Below are 24,425 nucleotides of genomic sequence, written 5' to 3'. Positions count from 1 at the left end.
CTTTCTTTAAAAGGAAACAAAACACGTGGGTTAACGAGTTTCGTGTTGGAGTGGATTTATTTTTTTGCTTTATTACTTGTCTCGTTTTCCATATTTTAAAAAGTAGAATAAACTATAAAAAATACTCTCTCTTTTTTTCGGATCATATATTAGTTATTTATATTTGAAATGTTATATTTTAATTACTTATATTATTATTTTGTTACAAAATAGTCATTCTATCGTTAAGTTTCATTACCTCCCTAACGACGATATTACATGGTAGTCTAAATGAATTTTAAGTATCAACTCCAAGTGAGATGAGAATAGATTTTTAATTAAATAAATTTAATTAATTAAAAAATTTAAATTAATTACACCTTGAACTGAAAAAGAAAAATCGTTCGTCTCTTTTTTCTTTTAGTTTTCTTTTCTATTTTGACTGAAAAAATTATTCTTATCCAAGTTGGTATTTAAAACTCATTTGGGCTGCCATGTAGGATTGCCGTTAGGGAAGTAATAGAGCCTAACAATGGAATGACTACTTCATAACAAAATGATAACGTAAATGACTAAAACATAATATTTCAAACATAAATAATTAAAATGTAATTTGAGGCAAACAAAAGTGACTATTGTTATGGTTTACTCTAAAAAGTATTTTATTTATTTATAATTCTAAATTGAGAAAAATTAATATTTTTCCATTTTTATCCAATTTGAAATATTATTTTGACTTAATTCCCAATTTAATAATTATTTTTCTCAAATACTTAAATTTTTTTATCTGAAGTATGCAAATGTGAATGTTTTTAGTTGAACAAAAAATTGTTCACACAATAACATTTTTAAAATTTTCAGAACACAAATTTGAAGAAATTATTTTTAGAAATATATATTATTTAAAAATATTTTATTTGAATTAAATAATGTAGTAAAGAGAAAAGGTACCGTTTCTTCCTGTTTCTCATTGACTCCCCCTCTTTAACTAGCAGGAAAGTTAGAACAAATATTAAGGTTTGAGACCCAGCTGATTCCTTTCATCTGTACTGCTCCCATTGACACCAATTCTTCATCTCTTCTCTTATATTTTAAAATTTCTATTCAAAATATTTACTGGAAACCTTCTGGGGATTCAAGTCTCTCAAAGGGTAAAATATTTTAATATAATTTGTTACTCTGTTGAAGAGAATTAAGGTTCATGATAAAATGAACTGATGATGTCCCTATTTAAGAATTTTAAAGTTGAAGATAGAAACAATTTATGTTTAGGGTTGAACAAAACTCGATTTTTTAAAATTTTGATGAAGTGGTCTGGGGCGAAACTAGGGGGCTAGTAGACCTGATCTCCCTAAAATGGAAAACTTTCTATTTAGACTCTTTAAATTTTTTAAAATTTTAAATTAGTAAAGGTAAAATTACACTTTGGCCCCCAAAAAATGATAAAATTTGATTTAATTCTTTAAAAATTATAAAGATATAGGCTATAAAAATAGTGAAATTATATTTTTACTATAGTAAAAATTACAATTTAATTTCAGCCCCTTAAAAAATTTCTAACTTTGCCCCTTAAAGTGGCATATATATAGATTATCGTGTGGATGACATATCATTATTTAATTAGTTTTTTAAAATTTAAATTTTCAATATTATTATAAAAAATTAAAAATTAAAAACCATTAAAATTATTTAAAAAGTATGAAATTTATAGTAAATATTTTATTATATTTTAAATTTTATTAAACATTAATATGTTATTATCTACTTGACAATTTATGTATATGCCAACATTAGAAAAATTAATATTAATTTTTCTATTTAATAAAAATCCATATTCAAAACTAAAAGAGAAAAAAATCAAATAAAAAAATTAAAATAAATATTTTTATGAAATTTTGAGTGGGAAAAAATCATTGTGCCTGACCTTAATGCATTTGTAACACGTGGACCAATGGAACTCTTCAATCCACAAACCAACCGAGCAAGACTGGTGATCGTCATCGCCATCATGATTGTTATTAGTATTCTCCATAAATCAGCCAATGGAACTCTCTTTTATACCATACCATTGCCTTATCTTCCTATTCAACGTCTCTAACGACTTCATCATGTGGGAACCACTATTTTACTTCCTTTAGTTTTCATCAATTATTAGTAATACAAATCCTATTAGACGTGTAAACTACGGATTTTAAACATAGATATATATTTAAAATAATTTATTATAAATAATAAAACATATAAATTTAAACTAACTAATTATAATAACACATAAAATTAAAATACAAATATATCGTATTAATAATACTAAATATATTACAATTATTTATCCTGACATTATCATTAAACGTGAGTTAGTATCGAGTTGATTTATGATACCGATTCAACTAACAAAATAAATATATACAATTAGAATAAAAATAAATAAATATATACAATTGATGGAAATAATAAATTATGCATATTAAAACAAGTATATATAAAATACATCAAAATGAAACTTTGATTAAATGGTAATTTTAATGTTTTATTATTTCAATTTCCATTATATGCATATCTTTTTTAGTTTTGTGAAAATAAAAAGACTAAAATATTCTCGAATAATATGACTTATTTTAATTATGAAAAGGTATTTTTTTAATTTCCTTAATCACCAACTCATTAAAACACTTAATAAATAGTATAAATCATTTTATTTTAAAATATAATAAATTAAATACTTATTTAAAAAAAATAAAGTGATTTTTAAATTATTTAAAAAGGGAGGATTTTTTTTCTCCTACTACGTTAGAGAACCGATTCAACATGCATAGAACATGTATGACACTTCAATTTTTTTTTCCTAGAAAAGATAAGATTATCAAATGTTAGCCTTTTATGAAACCACCAATGGCAGTTTAATAGAAAGTTGACATGTGAAACTGCCGTGTGGCCATTTAACCCATTTTTAAGTGTAATTTATAAGAAAAAGTTTTTTTTTAATATTTATAGAAATGAGTTAATTTTTTTATTATTTACTAAAAAGGGCCAAATTTTTTAAAAGCGCGTCCTCATCAGCGCGATGTCAGGTGACATGTCAACAAAATCCTCCCCCAAGGACGCGTTTTGCTCCGTTTTTTAGGGTTAAGATTTTTCTACATTTAAGGTTAGGGTTTTACGGTTTAAGATTTTTAAGAAAAAAATCAAAGAAATTAGGGTTTTGAGTTACTTAATTAAATTAATTATTAATTTAAAAAATAAATTAGATTTGGGTTTAGGGATAATTAATTAAATTATGGATTAGTTTTTTAAAATAATTTTGTGTTTAGGGTAATGGAAAAATATATTAGCAATAAAAAAATTTTCTACAATAGTTTCTGAAAAAATAAATTAGAGAAGACGTATCTGAAAAATAATTTTAAGAAGATGTTTTTAAACAAATAGTGTCGAAAACGCTTCAAGTAGGATGCATTGCCAGCAAAAGTACTGAAAAAAGCTCCCACGTGGACGTTTTTTTTCTACAGTAGTTTCTGAAAAAATAATTTTGAAAAGATGTTTATGAACAAATAGTATCAAAAACGCTTCAAGCAGAATGCACTATCAGCAAAAGTACTGAAAAAAGCTCTCACGTGGACGCTTTTTTTCTACAGTTGTTTCTGAAAAAATAATTTTGAGAAGATGTTTCTAAACAAATAGTGTCAAAAACGCTTCAAGCAGAATGCACTATCAGCAAAAGTACTGAAAAATCTCCCACATGGACGCTCTTTTTCTACAGTAGTTTCTGAAAAAATAATTTTGGAAAGATGTTTCTGAACAAATAGTGTCAAAAACGCTTCAAGCAGGATGCACTATCATCAAAAATACTGAAAAAAGCTCCCACGTGGACGCTCTTTTTCTACAGTAGTTCCTATTTGGCTTGAGCCTATAAATGAGCCAAATTTTATTCTCAGATTGCATAAGTTACAGCAAGAAAAATTAAAGACGCTAAGCAGAATAGAAATTGAAGATGAGTGAACGTATTAGTGTTTTTATTTACTATGATAGTGAGGTCCGTCACACCGAGAACAGCGTTGTTTTTTTATCGGAGAATACAATGCAACTGGTTTTTAATCAGAACATAGATTTTACAGAACTTTGTAAAATAAGTAGGCGTAAAATTTTCGAAACGATGCCAATGAAAGTTTTGTCTATTAGGTATCGATTTTGTACTTCTGTTGATCCTGTGACATATGACTCATTCGACATCAAAGGTGCTTGTAGCTTAGAGGCAATGGTGCAGACTCATCTCGCTAGTAGATCACCCTATATTGAGTTATATGTACAATTTTCATCGTCAAATGATGCATTTGCGACTTCAACATCTACTGCTGTTCGAGAGGAATACACGAACCCTGCCCGACACTCTATTAGTGGATGGGACATGCACTTCGGTGGGTTCATGTTTGATGCTGGAAATACGCACTGGGAAATGACATCAACTTCCAGTAGTTGGCAATTTACATCTAATTAGGGACGTTATGAAACGCCCAAAAGAAGGGATGATGTACTCCTTACGACGCCCACCGGTAAGGGGACCTCGTACGTTGCAGATGATGGTGGGTTAGATAATGAGTCTGATGTTCCACTTTGAGAGCCCAACCTCGATGGTGCAGAAGTTGCATTATTTTCTGAACTGGAGCCTATTGCAACCGAACCTGAAGATGTTGACAAGGGTTTAAATGAAGAAGAATATCTACGATTCAGGGCATACTCCCCTCCAGCCTACATGCATAATGTCGATCTATCGCAGATGTTGCGTTGGAGTTTCCAGATCTACCACACTGAACACGTGATCATACAAGTTCGTTATTGGATTCGGGTCAATTGGAAGTTGGTAATAAGTTTTCCAATAATGATAATTTTCTTGGTACATTGAAACAACATAGTATCATGAACAGGGTTAACTACCACGTGGTTAAATCTAAATCTGATAAGTTTGAGGCAAAGTGTGCAGTGCAAGACGGTACATGTTCATGAAAATTTATGCCTCATTGAGGAAAAGGACAGGGTTGTAGGAGATAAAAAAAGTACAATGGTCCACATACATGTGCTAGAGGTACAGTAGGGTTTTTGAATAATACTATTATTATGTAATGTTGCATTATTTAACGTACTTCACTGACAGGTGTTGCACAAGATCATCCCAAGATGGATTCAGATATGTTAGCTAGCTTAATACTACCGACTGTGAAGACAGATCTCAGGACTTCAGTGCAGGTCTTAATTGTCAATATTCGTAACTAAATGAGGTACGCGCACTCTTACCACAAGGCTTGGATAGCTAAGCAGAAGGCGTTAGAAAAGATGCATAGTGGGTGGGACGCTTCATATCATGAAATGTGGCAGTTGTGTCAAGTGCTAAAGGGATACATCCCAGGTTACATAACAGACCTTGAAACGACACTTGCATACTACAATGACCGATTTTTCCGTGGATGCTAAATGTTTAAATTTCTATTCTGGAGCTTTAAGCAATGTCGAGACATATTTCTATACTGCAAGCCATTGGTACAAATTGACGGTACCTTTATGTTTGGTAAATATACCCATCGGCTATTGCTAGCTGTGGCACAGAATGGCGAAGACGCGGGTGAACACCATGCACACAGTGTGTCACGATCGAGATAACCTATGGTTTCATGTGACGGAGTTTGACAGACTGCACCAAGGTATTACTGGAGGGCAATATCCTGTACACTTAAGAAATAGGACTTGCGACTGTGGGAGGTTTGACGCACTTTGTTATCCATGCGCTCATGTAATTGCAGCTTGTCAGAATCTTCGTTTGGATCCCATGAGCTATGTCGACGAAGTGTACAAAATAAAATACATGTACAACGTGTCAAGACACTTATTCTCACCGGTCCCAGATAAACATAAGTGGTCGTCTATATCGCTTGCTCCGTTTAAGTTGTTTCCGGATAGAGAATTGCATCGTAAACCAAAGGGTCAACCTTACTCGACTAGAATACGTAACAATATGGATATTCGAGAAACAACCAACCAACAAAAGTTATGCGGATGGTGTAGGAACCCAGGCCATACAAGTCGATCATGTCCAAATCGAAATAGCTGATAGTTGTTGTAATAAAACTATGTTGCATTATTTATATTTTATTAAAAATATAAAAATATTCAAAATATTACCTTATTTAAAAGAAATTCTATTTTATTAAAAATATAAAAGTAAATTACAATTACTTTATTCAAAACAATTTTTATTTTATTAAATGAAACAATATAAAAAATTTTGTACAAATATATTAAAAAAAATCAATATTGGTGCGGGCCCGATTTAGTGCCACATGGGGTTGTTGACGGTTACGCGCTGGATTCCTCATTTGTCCAGCTTCTGGCAGGGTTGTGGTTGCTCCAGTGGGGATTCTGATTCCTTCAACAAGGGATCTAGTTGTGGGTGTTGGGAGGATGACCCATCTTAATAGAATAGTAAATGCAGAAGTGTTTGCATCACCCATGGCGAATGAGTTTAAATCCCATAAAGAAATGAGGATTGATAAAAAAAAGAGCTCATCAACGACGCCTCGTGCGATCCCTAATGCGACGGTGGCTTATAGATTGGCGGTCTATTTGGAGTAATCGGGAATGGAGATGAACCGGGCCATGCATTCCAACCTGCCATAGGACTGGAAAAAGGAAACATATAAGGGTCAGGATACATAAAAAAGCTAAATACGCACCTGACATAATCTGAACAGGCTGTGATGTGGGTGTCGTCGGTTGAAGTGATGGGCCCGATGATTTTGTGAGCGCTGTTGATGGGCCTGGTGATTGTATGGACGTCGTTGATGGGCTCGGTGATTGTGTGGGCACTATTGTTGAGCCCGCGTCGTCATCCCTTCTTCTTGGATTTAAAGGGCCTCGTTGTTCCCTTTCGACGCGAATTTTCCATCACCTTTCATCTACCGACAGTAAATATGGCTTGCCATGAATCCTAAACCATGGCTTGCCATGAATCCTAAACCATGGCATGTATTCCGGTACGCACGCTAACTCTGTAACAATGATCGGTTCCCGAGTAGGTATGTAATCATACTGATTTTCCTACATTTCACTATATGCTGACCAATATCTCGGTCAATCCATATGCAACTGCCGTAAGTCGATTTCGTGCTCATCATCGAGCACTTCAAGTGCCACGGGAATCGGTTGTCAGAATCCAAATTGCCGCAATACTCTATCTGACTGGTGCATCTCCACGATGGCATAGTTGACCAATGGGACCTTCACATGCCAAATGTTTGAATTTTGAAAGTATTCATCAGAAATTACTGCCCGAATTGCCAGATCCTCGTATGGTGTCCATTGAAACTATATGAACATTATAAAAATATTAGTTATATACACAATACTAAATACTAAATACTAAATACGAATCGACTATTTTATCATTTATATCTATTTTATTTAATAGTTACTTACGCTTCCGACCGTTGGTCTAATAGAAGCCGTATATCTTCAAAAGAGGTAGGTAATCCAACATAACTTGCCGAACGGTTCCACCTAATTAAATAAATTTTTAGCATACGATTATATTTTAAATCTACGTAGTAATTGTAAAATCTAATATAAAATTTACCTCGTTATGAGTGGAAATGTATATGGGTGATCCACTCAAGGACGTAAAAATGGAAAGCGAAACCGTGCCCATGATTGCAGTGGTGATAGACAACCTCCGATATTGGCTTTATTCGATCGCGTCGCCCCGCAAATCTCCCGGTACAATGTCGGGCATCTCAGATAAATTCACCAAATAAATTCACCAGCTGCTCTAAAATCAACGAGTTTCAACAGCCATCTCAGATGTATGAGGTTTCGTGACAAGTCGAGCATCAGATAACCTCTAATTATCTCAAGAATGTATGCCCGAGCATATCGTATTCTTTCTAGTTCAGCCGAATCATTATCCGGCTCCGGGAATGTGTCTCGTAACCAACCTATCTCGATATGACCTCCGTTAATATTATCCGGAATAGCACCTAAAAACTCGTAGCATACAGCTCTCCAATCAGTATATTGAGCAAACCCGGTGACTGCGTACCCATCCACCGACAATCTCAATTGCAAATGCACGTCTTCCAGAGTGATAGTACACTCTCCACATGGAAGATGAAATGTTTGCGTCTCGGGTCACCATCTCTCTATCAACGCACTAATGAGTTTCGTGTTCAACTTGCACCCCTAGCCTATCGTGGCCATGTGCCAAAAACCTACTTCCTGCAGGTAATTCTCTATCAACAATGATGGAGGACCAGACATATTACGGATATAGCATTGCAACACCCGATCTACAGACTTTTATAAAAAAATATAAAATAAAAATTAATTAAAATTGCATAAATAAAAAAAATCTTAAATAATATTGAAAAATTAAATTTAACACTTACCATTTTCATTTGTTCGATGGAGATGTGTTTATTATCAAGACGAATTAATTCTTCGACCATTTCTAACACAATCGAATATTTTTTTATTTAAAAAAATTATTCAGAAAAAATTTAAATAGAGCTTTTTTGCAAAAACTAAAAAAGAGCTTTGGGAGGAATTTGAGAGAATATTAAAATGATTAAAGTGTGAAAAAACTGAAAGGGGGGTTTTATAGCTCTTTTTTTCTGTTGGGGGTTCAAATGGTCAAAAAAATGGCCGTTGGGGGGGGGGGGTAAAACGGGCAAAACGCGTCCTTGGGGGAGTGTTTTGCCACGTCAGCATAAAGCATTTCCTTAAGGGTACGCTTTGTGCTGACGTGGCAAAACGTTCCCCTAGGGACGCGTTTTGTTGACATGTCACCTGACATCGCGCTGACATGGACACGCTTTCGAGGAATTCGGCCCTTTCTGGTAAATAATCAAAAAGTTGGCCCATTTCCGTAAATATTAAAAAAAGGGCTTTATCTTGTAAATTGCCCCATTTTTAAATATACTCTACTTTTTTAAATAATCTAAATTTCATTTTATTTTTTAAATAATGATTTAATTTGCTGTTTTTTATAATAAAACTTACTATTTTGGCATTCAGGTTAGGAGAATGGACAAACAAAAGCAATGTCGGAATTTTTTCAGTGAGTTAAAATTAAATTATAAATTTTTAAATATTAAAATGTAATTTTCTTATCATATTAACTTGTAGTTTTTAAATTTTTTTTGGAGGGACTAAGCTCATCAATTTATAACTTTTGTGGAAAGATCATTCCCATCATTTAGGGACAAAGTCAGAAAACTGTTTTACTGAAGGTTAGAGATGAATCATAAATTATTGGAAGGTCAAATACAATTTTATCATTATATTACACGTAATTTCATAAAAATTTAAGGATTTGAATGACAAATCTATCATTTTTAGAGATCAAGAACCTACCTGCCCTCCTTTGTCTTTGTCCCTACCTCCACCTTGGCACCACCTGTAAAAAAATTTACTTAAGTTTAAAATTTAGATAGTGCTTGTAAATCAACTTAGTAATTGAATTTAGGTGTAATTGCTTATAAATACACAATGATAGCATATTTGAGTAATCATTGTAATTGATGCATTCCATCGAAATGAGTGTAATTGAAACACCCATATTACACTTTTCAATTTTTAGGAGAGGGTGAAATTTTGAGTAATTACATAGGCAAAATTCACTCAAATCTTTTTTTTAATATACAAGTTATAAAAATTATATTATAAACATGAACATACATGAGTGTTTGGAATAGTTATGATAAAAATTTTCTTATATTATTAATTCTAAAAAATTATATTATATAAATAATTTATGTGTTTATAAAGTTATAACAAAAATATATATTATTTAAATTCTCAAAAATTTATAAAGTTATTGCTAAAAATTTTATTATAAAAATAATTTACATTTTATAAAATATTATAATATATTATTTATAAAAACTTATAGTCAAGAAGTATGAACATAACTTATTTATGTTAATGTTATATATTATAAAAATAATATATTTATTCATAAAAAAATTTATAATTTTTTATCATAACTTATTTATAAAAAAAATTATAAAGTTATGATAAAAATTATATTATTTATAAGAAGTGTTACTAAAGTTGTTGGATAATTTATAACGAACACATAAAATATTCAAAAGGGAATAAACCAACAAATATACACTAGAACAATTAGATAAAATTACATATGATATGTATTTTTCTTCTCATTTTTATTAGTATTTGTATTATCAACTACTTTCTTAGACTAACATAATACATATGATGATTTAATTTTAATTTTTGTTACTTGTTGAGAAATTATTTTTATCACACTAATCATTTTTATAGTAATTAATATTTCTTAAAAATATAAATTATGTAACTATATAATTACAATATGTACTACTAAACATGATAAGGGGAATTATGATATAATTACACTATCATTCAAACACGTCTAGTTAATTACAATTCTTTGTAATTACAAAAGAGTGTAAGTAATTATGCTTATACTTTCATTCAATTACTTTGTGCTTTCCAACAGACCCTTAGTTTAAATTTGACATTTAGTCTAGAGTTTGAATTATAAAGAGTTAAATATGTAGTTTACCTCCTGAACTTGTCCAAAAGTACTTAGTTGGTACTTGAACTTTTCTTTTTTATACCTGAACTTGTATTTCGACACACACATTCCCCTAATTTGTTAATAGTGTTAATTTTTTAAGGATTAACATGTAGCTTGCCCCCTAAACTTGTACAAAAATACCTAGCTGGTACTTGAACTTGTCCAAAAAGTACATAGTTGGTACTTAAAATTGTCAAAAAAAGTATACTTGTTTTAAATTAATTTTTATTTTTTAAAAGATTTTCAATTTTTTAGTTTATGTCCACCACACATCATATTGAGAGGTTGCCACATGTCATTATAGGATTGACTATCAGTGCCACATCATCACAAACTAACGGTATTAGTGTGGATGTACCAACCTGGGTGATGGAATACAAGTTCAGATACTAACTAGGTATAAAAAAAATCAACACGAATGAGGCTATAACAACTTCAAAGAAAATATCAAAGAAATTTTTAAAAAAGTTAAATTATGCTATTAGTCGCTATACTTTATGAAAGTTGTGAATTTAATCTCTATACTTTAATTTGGCCATTTTTTAGTCCATGTACTTTTTAAATTTTATAATTATAGTCCTCACCAAAATATAAACTGTTAAATTCATTAAGTTCTACTATTTTCAAATTTTGATGCGATAAACGTATTATCATATGTGTAATGTCATGTGTAACAACTTGAAAGTCAGTAGTGCCGGAAAATACGGTTTCGGAACTCTATTTCCATAAATCGGACCCATAAATATTAAATTAAAATATTTACAGAGTTGGTATAATAGAATATTAAAATTTAGTCCTTCAATTTTGTTTATTAATTATTTAATTTAAGTACAATGATTAAATTGTAAAAGTCTAATCACTATATATTTTTATTTAGAAAATGAATTGAGGACTTAAATTACAATTATGTAAGGTTTAAAACAGCAATTAAACCATAGTACAATGAGATATAGTGAACGGTATAGTGATAGGTGATTAATTAAGTAAAATTAATATAATTAACTAAACTAAGTTTAATTAATAAATAAACTTGGTATAAATACATAATGAGTTGATGGAAAGAGAAGAAAAAAGCTATCATCTTCTCCTTCCATGGGGAATATACATAGGAAGAAAAACACCAAGGATTTCTTAACTTTCAACTAGCAAAATTGGTAAGTATTCAAGTCATTTTCTTATAATTTTTATGTTTTTGAGGTCATGAGAGTTTGATTTAGCTAGTCCATGTACCAATTTGTAAAACTGTTAAAGTTTTAGAAAGTTTAAATTAATAATTTCTTAAAGTTTTAGGTGTTAAATTAATAGATTTTAAGCTGAGATTTGAAAAAGGACTAAATTGTAAAACTTAATTAATAGTTTTATATATTAGGAACTAAACTGAATAAAATGTAAAATTGATAGTGAGAATAAGAAATAGGAGGTCCCTAATGAACAAATGAGAAATTGGATTTCAATTTGAAAATTTAAATTGAAAGTTATGCTAGTCCTAGTTTTATGGACTAAATTGAATAAATTACAAAATATGTGTGATTTGAGTTGAAATTTTGTAACACCCCTTACCCGTATCCAAGGCTAGAACAGAGTACGAGGCATTACCAGACTTAACAATACACATAGATGAAAATCGGGCCATAAAATTTCATTTAATTCAAAACTTTTCGAACACATACATAACAAACAAAGCTAACTGTATCATTACATCAAAACATAGGACATGGTACGATTAGTTAAACTTATAAACCATAATGGATAAGGACTACATCTCATGATCATATACGATAACTCAATGCAGACTGATACGTATGGTCAAAATCATAATAAAAATGCATATCACAAACCAACTTCCTATACATGTCACTCACTTGATATTTTTAATATTTGAATTAATTCTCCCAAAATGATAGTTTGATAGTGTGATTTTGCCTCTGACGATCTCCAACCCCAAGCCGACCTGCCAATACTAAAGAAATGGAGAGGATGGGTAAGCTTTACGCTTAGTAAGTTCATATGAAAATAATAAGCAATTACTACCACGCTTTTCAAGATAAAACACTATAATTGTACAATTACACATGTTCAGGTTAAGTTGTATTATCGAGTTACAGTTATTAAATCATTCATATCTGAAGCTACAAAACTCCAAATTTAGTTTCGTTAATTTTCCTTGAAACTAGATTCATATATCTTTCTCCCATAAAATTTCCAGAATTTTTGGTTTATCCAATTAGTACATTTTATTCATTAAAGTTTCCCATATTTCAGGGTACGACTACTTTGACCCCTGTGCACTACGAACCAAATTTCTCCCTATACAGAATTTAAAAAACAATGCCGTTTGTTTCCCTTAAAAATAGACTCAATAAGGAATCCATGCATGTAAGGTATGACTCTTAATAATTTTTTTACAATTTATGGTTAATTTCTAAAGTCAAAACAGGGGATCTCGAATTTATTCTGACACTATCTCACAAAAATTATAATATCACATAATATATAGCTCTTTTGCAACCCCTGTTTCTTTTATATGAAAATAGACTCATTAATATTTAATTCCATAATTTTTTTGAAATTTAATTAAACTTACATAATTTTTGGTAAATTTTCAAAGTCATGCACTGCTGCTGTTCAACACTGTTTTACTACTAAAGTTCACTTTTACACAATTCACTTAATCCATTCTATTTTACCGAGGTTCGCTCAAATATCGAGCATATTGCTCATAAATTCATATAAACATATACTTGCACTTGTTCATCACATAATCACTTTCACATGTATTTTCATTTAATCGATTTCCCGTTGAACTTATCAGAATAATAACAGATACACAATTGCCTGCACATTTTCCCATTTCCACACTTGTAGCCGAAGCTATCTAGTACGCATAGTAGCCTGCACTTAGTACTACACACGTGATCACAGTTTTCGGGTACGCATAGTAGCCTGCACTTAGTACTACACATGCGACCAATTATCCGGTACACGTAGCCTGCACTTAGTACTACACACGTGACCTCACAATAGTTCATTTGTATCGTTTCTATTCCGAAGGTTCAACCGGGAAATTCCTCACTTTTCAACATTTTACTAAATTGTCCGTAATCAATTTAAATTCATAACTTACATCAAATAACCATTTGATAGGCAGCCACATTTCATATGATATTAAAATATAATAACATAAAAAGAATTGATAGATTATTTATGTACGAACTTACTCGAAGTGTCGATCTCACTATCCATAGTACCAATTGTCCATTCATAGTATAATAAGACACAACTCAAATATCAAATCAGCTTTTAAGAATTTACATAACATATATCACATATTTCATATATCACTTGTCATATATCATCATTTTCTTGCATTTCATGTAACATTCTTTCATGTCATATTTCCTCATCATAAACACCATTCCATCAACTTTTCCAATATATTAAATCATACAATATATGCAATAATAGTAAGAAATATAATTCAAACATAACATTGCATTATTATTATCATACGAACTTACCTCGATCCAGAAACGGCAATTTACCATTGTAGTCCATAACTTTGTATTTTCCTGATTTAAGCCCGAATCTCGATTTCCTTCATCTATAATATCACATTTAGCCTAATAATTAGTCACACTATTCATACGGGTCCAAAAATCATATTTTTACAAATTTTCATTTTGACCCCTAAACTTTTGCATATTTTTACTTTTGCCCCAAGGTTCTGAAATTAAAGTTCATCCTATTTTCTTATGTTTTATGACATGCTGATCATTTTTCCCTTCTATGGAAACATCAAATTCTCACTGTAACATGTACTTATTACTATTAGGTATTTTTACCGAGCCTTTTTACTCGTTTTCACTTAAAACCGAGTAGCACAAGTTGTCTAACATAATTTAAAACCTCATATTCTATCATAAAACACCAAAATACACAAATTTCACCTATTATTATTTTTCCAATTATGAACCCTAGGTTGAATTATTACTAGCATAAGCTAAATCAAGTTACCGGGACTCTAAAAACGTAAAAATCATTAAAAACGAGGCTAGAACGGACTTACAATCGAGCTTGGAAGCTTGGAAACCCTATCCATGGAGTCTCCCTTGGTATACACGTCCATGGTGAAGAATATGAACAAAATTGGCTTTTAATTTTGTATTTTAATTCATTTTACCCCTAAATGACCAAAATGCCTTTTTTACTAAATTTTCCAAAAATTCCATCCATGTCCATTTTTTGTCCATAAACTTAGAAATTGGTCAAATTTCTATTTAAGACCTCCTAATTAATATTTCAAAGCAATTTCATACTAGAAACTTCTAGAATACAAGTTTTCCAACTTATTCAATTTAGTCCCTAACTTCAAATTAAGCACTTTATGCATAGAATTTCTTCACGAAATTTTCATACAATTATGCAATCATATCATAGACCTCAAAATAAAAATAATTATTTCTATCTCGGATTTGTGGTCACAAAACCACTATTCCAATTAGGCCCTAATTCGGGATATTACAAATTTAATATTCTGTAATGTCGTGTGACAACCCAAATTAGACCCTGGTCGGAATGTGGTTTCGAGACCACATTACCGAGCCAAAAATTTATTTTTGTGTTTTAAATTGCATAAATTTTTGTGTGATAGTGAATATATGAGAAATTAAATGCTTAATATTAGCTTTAGGATTGTGAATTAATTCAAAAAGGACCTAGTTGACGAAGTTAGAAAAGATGATAGATGAATTATAAGGAGTAAGCAATAATAGGGTGAGGAAGCATGGCTTTGCATGTCAAATTGCCCATAAAATACATGGTGGCCGGCCAAGGAGTGATGATGCTCCACTCATTCTAATTTAATATGTTTTCTTTTGGTTAACAAATGATGGGGATAATAATAGGAAAGTGAACAAAAAAATGGGTGTCATACTTGCCATCTCCTAGACGAAAAACCAAGAAAAAGAAGGGGAGAAAAACTTGGAAAGAGTTCGGCCATTGCTTGTATCTAGGAGGAGTGTTTGATGTTGTGGCATGAAAATGAGGGAGTTTGAATGCTTAATAAGGAGGGAAGAAGGAGTGTTCATGTTTTCTTTCTTTTGCAATTGTCGTAACTAGAGGAAGAAGAGGAAGCAAGATTCGGCCAAGGTGGTCCTTTAGATCAAGGTATGTTCAATGATATTTTTGGAAGTTTACACAACCTTTGGGTGATGAGTCTAAATTCTATCTATCCCATGGTTGGATTTGGGGTTGTTGGAGAGTTAGGATTCAGCTAAGGAGCTTAAAAAAATTTTAGTTGATACCTTGATGCTATTAGCATGCTAGTTATATGGATGTGTTAAGTTGCTTGTTATGTTAGCATGAAAGTTGAAATTGTTAAGCTATTTTGTTGGAGGTGCCGAATTTAGGACTAGGAAGAGAATGAGTATTCGGCTAACATAGTGGAAAGGTGGGTGTTGCCGATTGCTAGATTTAGACTATGGGAGTGGCTATAATGGGCATTAAGATGTGAAACTTAAGAAATGTAATTATATGTGGATTTACATGATGTTACAAATAGATGTGAAAATATGCTAGATTAGGAAAATTCGATTAAGTGTTCATGAGATGAAATTAGGTGTTAAATCTAATTGTGATGCCCATTCCGAAGTATATATATACATATATATATACACAAGTATGCCCATTCGGGATGTTACCTTTAATTATGTGTATAATCGACTAAATGGGTAATTAGTGAGGATGGTTGCCGAATATACAAACATACATATGCATGTGTAATTGAATTATGAATGTTTAGCAAGATGGCTAAACTAGTTGATTTATTGATTAAGCTCAAGGAGTTAAAGGAGGAGAATCAAGCAAAGGCAAAGAAAAGATCATCGAGTAGCCGAATTGGAACCGTCTTACCCAACACCAAGTAAGTCATTAAGCATATAGTTGGTATTAATTCAAATGGTCAACGTTTATGTAATGATGCTGAATGGAATGAATAAATATATATATGCATGTACGTATGTGATGATGAAAGTGTTGAATGAAAAGAAAAGAGGTGAGATGTATTGAGTTGTTGATCTCGGCACTAAATGTGCGGGTATAAACATTTATGACCATGAGATTGGCGCTAAGTGTGCGGGTTTAAATTGTGCAGCACTAAGTGTGCGAGTTGACTATGTAGCACTAAGTGTGCGAGTTTGACTATGTAGCACTAAGTGTGCGAGCTTGATTATGTAGCACTAAGTGTGCGAGTTTGATTATATAGCACTAAGTGTGCGAGTTGATTATATAGCACTGAGTGTGCGGACTTATTATATATTTTTGAAACATTATGGACACTAAGTGTGCGACGTTATTGAGTCGATCACGGACAACGGATCGGGTAAGTACCTTGAGTTCATGGCTAATAGGTGCTATGTCTATATTTGGAGTTGAGCTTGGTAAGTTTGAACCTATGTGACAAATATACTTGAAGTCACGTACATAAGATTTATCGTGGAATAGGTGAAAGGCCGTTTAGTTGTATGATTGTAACGAAAATAAAATGATGTATGAAAATGCCTCAAATATCCTATTGATGAGTATACGGAATGTGAATGCATGATTTGGTATGAGATTGAACCGATAGGTCTGAGGAACCATGGCATGGTTCGGTATGGATGGAGTAACTAGCCTCGTTCCATTTTATTTCCTATTGTGATAATGTTATTAATGGATGGTAGTGCATTGCTTATGACTTACTGAGTTATAAACTCACTCGGTGTTTCCTTGTCACCTATTCTAGGTTTCTTGGACTCGTCTCTTTTTGCGTGGTCGGGCCGTCATCGAAGTCATCACACCGGATAGCAAGTTTTGGTACTTTCTTCTTAGTTGGCTTAGGAGAACAGGCATGTATAGGCTATTATGTTGTGTTTGAACTTTGGTATGTAATCTTTTAGCCATGCGAAAATGGCATAAATATTCGGTTGGGTTTGGATTCATAACGTTAGGTCGCAAATCTTGATAATTCGACCTTTTTATGCCATACGTCATGGTTGATTATTTTGGTGTTAAAATTCATGATATGGCAATAGTGTAGTAGGGGGAAGTTTGACAATGATTAGCCTTTGGCATGGCTATTCATGATCATAATTAGTGATATGTATGATGAATTACTAGTTAGATCAAGGAGAAATCACGAAATAGGCATAGTTGCTTTCGTAACAGATGCTGGCAGCAGCAGTGATGTGAGATCGAAAAATCACTAAAAATAGTAGGAGTGGAATTAATTGATGAATAAATTATGTATTCGAAGATCGATGAGTCTATTTTCATATAGAAGTAACGAAAAGATCATATGGACAGTATGTTAAGAGATATTCAGGTTCTCGTGAGACAGGGCCAGAACGGTTTCTGGATTCCCTGTTCCGACTTTGGAGATTTATTATAAATTAACCAGAGATAATTAGGAGTCATGCCATATATGTACAGATTCCTCTCTGAGTCTAGTTTCTATAGAAACAAACGACATCAGTATTGAAGCTCTGTGCAGGGAGATATCCAATTCGTAATGCGCAAGGGTCAGTGTAGTCGATCCCTGTAACATGGGAGACTTTGACTAATAAACTGTACTAATTGGCCCGACCAAAAATTCTAGAAAAAAATTATGGAGATGGGCATATGAGTCTAGTTTCAGGGAAAAATCACGAAACTGATTTTCGAGTTGTGAAACTCAAGATATTATTTTTAAAGCGACTAGTACGTAGATCGGCAGCTTGTCTGGGAAATGTCGAATAAGTGGTTTGAAGTCTGTTAACACCTCGTGTTTGACTCCGGCGACGGTATCGGGTTCGGGGTGTTACATTTAATTGGTATTAGAGCCATGGTTTAGTCGGTTCTAGGACTACCATAGCACGTATGAGTCTAGCTATACATGCCGAATGTTAATGTTTAACTGTGTGATGACTTCTGACGGTTAAAATTTTATGTTTTGATTAGTAAATGGATCCCGGTGTAGAAAGAATCTTAGCGGATGACATTGAAAGTGTAGCGGCTGCTCCTGCACAAGGGACACCGCCTATTGAACCTCAGTCATCTGCGAATAATCAAGGTGAGGGGGCTAAACAAGCCTTCTTTACCATGATGAATGAGTGGGTCGCGTAGTATGCCCAAACCAATCCGGCTGTCCAACAATTCCCGAATTTGAATAATCCACCCCCGGAGCCAGTAATGCCATCAGTTACTGATCCTGTGAGGCTGAGTAAGCCACCTGTAGACTTGATTAGGAAGCGCGGGGCTGAGGAGTTCAGGGCCATAGTTACTGATGATGCTGAAAGGGCCGAGTTCTGGCTTGATAACACCGTTCGGGTGTTCGATGAACTGTCATGCACACCTGATGAATGTCTAAAGTGTGATGTATCTTTGTTGCGAGACTCAGCCTACTATTGGTGGAGGACCTTGATTTTCATAGTCCCGAACGAACGAGTAACTTGGGACTTCTTTCAAACGGAATTTCGGAAGAAATATATTAGCCAACGGTTCATTGATCAAAAGCGTAAGGAATTCTTGGAACTCAAGCAAGGCCGTATGACAGTATCTGAATACGAACATGAATTCGTGAGACTCAGTAGGTATGCCCGAGAGTGTGCAGCTGATGAGGTTGCTATGTGCAAAAGATTCGAAGAAGGATTGAATGAAGATTTAAAGCTACTAATGGGTATTTTGGAAATAAAAGAATTCGTAACACTAGTCGAACGAGCCTGCAAGGCGGAAGAACTTGGAAAGGAGAAGAAGAAGGCTGAATTTGAAGCTAGAGACTATCGTAAAAGATCGACGGGTAAAGCTCCGTTCTCAGCTGTAAAGAAGTTCAAGGAGGACACTAATAAGTCGAGGACGACTGCGGGAATTTCCATCAGAGCAAAACCATCGACGGGCTCTCGAGCTACTTCGGTAGCTAGTGTGGGCAATAATCGTCAAGAGAAACCTGAATGTCCCCAATGCGGAAGACGACACCTAGGTGAATGTTGGGGTAAGTCTACTAACAGGGCCTGTTACGGATGCGGTTCGAAGGACCACTTCATTAGAGATTGCACGGAGCTTGATGAGAAGAATAAGATTCAAGGTGCAAGACCTAGTGGAGTGACAACTAGAGGTAGACCACCGAGAATTTTAGGAGGTAGGGATGGTAGTCAGAGAGGGGCCCCTGATACGGCTGTTCGAGCCGAGAATCGTACTCCTGCTAGAGCATATGCCATTCGCGCACGAGAGGAGGCATCCTCCCCCGACGTCATCACTGGTACCTTCACTCTCTTTGATACTAATGTGATTGCATTGATTGACCCTGGCTCTACTCATTCATATGTATGCGAAACCTTAGCATCCAGTAAGACTCTACCTGTTGAGTCTACTGAGTTCGTAATTCGAGTGTCAAACCCTTTGGGTCAATGCATACTTGTTGATAAAGTGTGTAAGAGATGCCCTCTAATAATCCGAGAATCCTGTTTTCCGGCCGATTTGATGCTTTTGCCGTTTGACGAATTTGATGTTATTCTTGGTTTCGATTGGTTGACCGTGCATGATGCGGTTGTGAATTGCAAAAGCAAGACTATTGATTTGAGGTGCGCAAATAACGAGATAATCCGAGTTGAGTCTACGGACTTAAGGGGGTTGCCAGCTATAATATCAGCAATGTTGGCCCAGAAATATGTAAGAAAAGGGTGCGAAGCATACCTTGCGTATGTACTTGATGACAAAGAGTTAAAAAAGAAACCCGAATCTGTGCCGGTGGTTTGTGAATACCCGGATGTGTTTCCTGAAGAATTACCGGGTTTACCACCTGTTCGGGAGGTAGAGTTTGGTATTGAGCTTGTACCTGGGACTACGCTGATTTCGATAGCTCCGTATCGTATGGCACCAACCGAGTTAAAAGAGTTAAAATCTCAGTTGCAAGAATTGACGGATAGAGGTTTTGCTCGACCAAGTTTCTCACCTTGGGGTGCACCAGTATTGTTCGTGAAAAAGAAGGACGGAACCATGAGGTTGTGCATTGACTATCGTCAACTGAATAAAGTGACGATAAAGAACAAGTATCCGTTACCGCGTATTGATGATTTGTTTGATCAATTAAAGGGAGCATCAGTGTTTTCAAAGATAGATTTGAGATCTGGTTATTATCAGTTGCGGATTCGAGATTCGGACGTACCCAAAACTGCTTTTAGAACGAGGTACGGTCACTACGAGTTCTTAGTGATGCCGTTCGGGCTCACTAATGCCCCTGCGGTATTTATGGATTTGATGAATCGAATCTTCAGACCATATTTGGATCGGTTCGTAGTTGTGTTCATTGATGACATCTTGGTCTATTCAAGAGATGAGACCGAACATGCTGAACACCTGAGATTAGTGGTGCAAATTTTGCGGGATAAGCAGTTATATGCGAAGTTCAGTAAGTGTGAGTTCTGGTTGAGAGAGGTTAGCTTTTTGGGTCATGTGGTATCCGCAACGGGTATTCGAGTTGACCCGAGCAAAATTTCAGCCATACTTAACTGGAAGCCTCCAAGAAATATTACCGAAGTTCAGAGCTTCCTGGGGCTCGCCGGTTATTACCGACGATTTGTAAAAGGTTTCTCGATGATAGCCACACCAATGACGAAGCTACTTCAAAAGGATGTTAAGTTCGAATGGACGGAGGAATGTCAGAAAAGCTTCGATCAACTGAAAACTCATTTGACTGAAGCTCCAATTTTGGTGCAACCCGAATCAGGCAAAGTGTTTGTCATTTATAGTGACGCATCCCTACTCGGGTTGGGTTGCGTATTGATGCAAGAAGGTCGAGTTGTGGCCTATGCGTCGAGACAATTGAAGCCACACGAGAGAAATTATCCAACTCATGATCTCGAGCTAGCCGCCATCGTATTTGCTTTGAAAATATGGCGACATTATTTGTTTGGTGAAAAGTGCCATGTATTTTCGGATCACAAAAGTCTCAAATATTTGATGACTCAAAGAGACTTAAATCTGCGACAAAGACATTTGCTTGAGTTGTTGAAAGATTACGAACTTGTCATTGATTACCACCCGGGAAAGGCTAATGTGGTTGCGGACGCCTTAAGCCGGAAATCGCTGTTTGCTTTACGAGCGATGAATGTGCGCTTGTCTGTTCTACCCGACAATGTGTTAGTAGCTGAATTAAAGGCCAAACCATCATTGATTCATCAAATTCGTGAAGCTCAGAAAGTCGACGATGAATTGGTTGCAAAACGGGCTGAATGTATTCCGAATATGGAATCCGAATTTCAAATTGATGATGACGATTGTTTGAGGTTCAGAAGTCGGTTGTGTGTTCCAAGAAATTCAGCACTCATTTCGATGATTCTGAACGAAGCTCATTGTAGCCGAATGTCAATTCACCCGGGGAGTACGAAAATGTACAACGATTTGAAACGTCGGTTTTGGTGGCATGGTATGAAACGGGACATCTCCGACTTTGTTTCGAGATGTTTAATATGTCAACAAGTGAAAGCAGAACATCAAGTGCCTTCAGGATTACTTCAGCCGATCATGATACCCGAGTGGAAATGGGATCGAGTCACAATGGACTTTGTGTCCGGACTGCCATTGTCAGCAAGTAAGAAGGATGCGATTTGGGTTGTTGTTGATAGACTGACTAAGTCGGCTCACTTTATCCCCGTGTGTACGGATTTTTCATTGGATAAACTAGCCGAATTGTATGTTTCTCAGATTGTGAGATTACATGGAGTACCTATTTCTATCGTGTCGGATAGAGATCCGAGATTCACCTCGCGATTTTGGAAGAAATTGCAAGAAGCTTTGGGTACCAAGCTGCATTTTAGCACCGCTTTTCATCCACAAACCGATGGTCAATCCGAGCGGATAATTCAGATACTTGAGGATATGTTGAGATGTTGCATCCTCGAGTTTAATGGTTCATGGGAACGGTATTTACCTTTGATTGAATTCGCTTACAACAATAGTTTTCAATCAAGTATTAAGATGGCACCTTACGAGGCTTTGTACGGTCGTAAATGCCGTACCCCAATATTTTGGACTGAACTTAGTGAAAGTAAGATCCTTGGGGTTGATTTGATTAAGGATGCCGAACAGAAAGTTCGAGTAATTCGCGAAAGTTTGAAAACTGCTTCGGATCGTCAAAAGTCGTATGCGGATTTGAAAAGAAAAGACATTGAATATCAGGTTGGAGACAAAGTATTTCTCAAAGTTTCACCCTGGAAGAAGGTGCTTAGATTTGGTCGTAAGGGCAAATTGAGTCCGAGGTTCATCGGTCCGTACGAAGTATCCGAACGAGTTGGACCCGTTGCATACCGATTAATTTTGCCCCCTGAGCTCGAAAAGATTCACAACGTTTTCCATGTCTCAATGCTTCGACGATATAGGTCCGATCCATCGCACGTAATTCCTCCATCGAAGATCGAGATTCAATCTAATTTAAGTTACGAAGAAGAACCAGTTCGTATTTTAGCACATGAAGTAAAAGAACTACGAAACAGGAAAATCTCATTAGTGAAAGTACTGTGGCATAAACACGGAATTGAAGAAGCCACTTGGGAACTTGAGGACTCTATGAAAGATCGATATCCAAAATTATTTACCGGTAAGATTTTCGGGGACGAAAATTTCTTATGTGGGGGAGAGTTGTGACAACCCAAATTAGACCCTGGTCGGAATGTGGTTTCGAGACCACATTACCGAGCCAAAAATTTATTTTTGTGTTTTAAATTGCATAAATTTTTGTGTGACAATGAATATATGAGAAATTAAATGCTTAATATTAGCTTTAGGATTGTGAATTAATTCAAAAAGGACCTAGTTGACGAAGTTAGAAAAGATGATAGATGAATTATAAGGAGTAAGTAATAATAGGGTGAGGAAGCATGGCTTTGCATGTCAAATTGCCCATAAAATACATGGTGGCCGGCCAAGGAGTGATGATGCTCCACTCATTCTAATTTAATATGTTTTCTTTTGGTTAACAAATGATGGGGATAATAATAGGAAAGTGAACAAAAAAAAATGGGTGTCATACTTGCCATCTCCTAGCCGAAAAACCAAGAAAAAGAAGGGGAGAAAAACTTGGAAAGAGTTCGGCCATTGCTTGTATCTAGGAGGAGTGTTTGATGTTGTGGCATGAAAATGAGGAAGTTTGAATGCTTAATAAGGAGGGAAGAAGGAGTGTTCATGTTTTCTTTCTTTTGCAATTGTCGTAACTAGAGGAAGAAGAGGAAGCAAGATTCGGCCAAGGTGGTCCTTTAGATCAAGGTATGTTCAATGATATTTTTGGAAGTTTACACAACCTTTGGGTGATGAGTCTAAATTCTATCTATCCCATGGTTGGATTTGGGGTTGTTGGAGAGTTAGGATTCAGCTAAGGAGCTTAAAAAAATTTTAGTTGATACCTTGATGCTATTAGCATGCTAGTTATATGGATGTGTTAAGTTGCTTGTTATGTTAGCATGAAAGTTGAAATTGTTAAGCTATTTTGTTGAAGGTGCCGAATTTAGGACTAGGAAGAGAATGAGTATTCGGCTAACATAGTGGAAAGGTGGGTGTTGCCGATTGCTAGATTTAGATTATGGGAGTGGCTATAATGGGCATTAAGATGTGGAACTTAAGAAATGTAATTATATGTGGATTTACATGATGTTACAAATAGATGTGAAAATATGCTAGATTAGGAAAATTCGATTAAGTGTTCATGAGATGAAATTAGGTGTTAAATCTAATTGTGATGCCCATTCCGAAGTATATATATACATATATATATATATACACAAGTATGCCCATTCGGGATGTTACCTTTAATTATGTGTATAATCGACTAAATGGGTAATTAGTG

The sequence above is a fragment of the Gossypium hirsutum genome, chromosome A12 (assembly GCF_007990345.1).
Source record: "Gossypium hirsutum isolate 1008001.06 chromosome A12, Gossypium_hirsutum_v2.1, whole genome shotgun sequence".
In the NCBI taxonomy this organism is placed as follows: Eukaryota; Viridiplantae; Streptophyta; class Magnoliopsida; order Malvales; family Malvaceae; genus Gossypium; species Gossypium hirsutum.
This window is presented reverse-complemented; position numbering follows the sequence as displayed.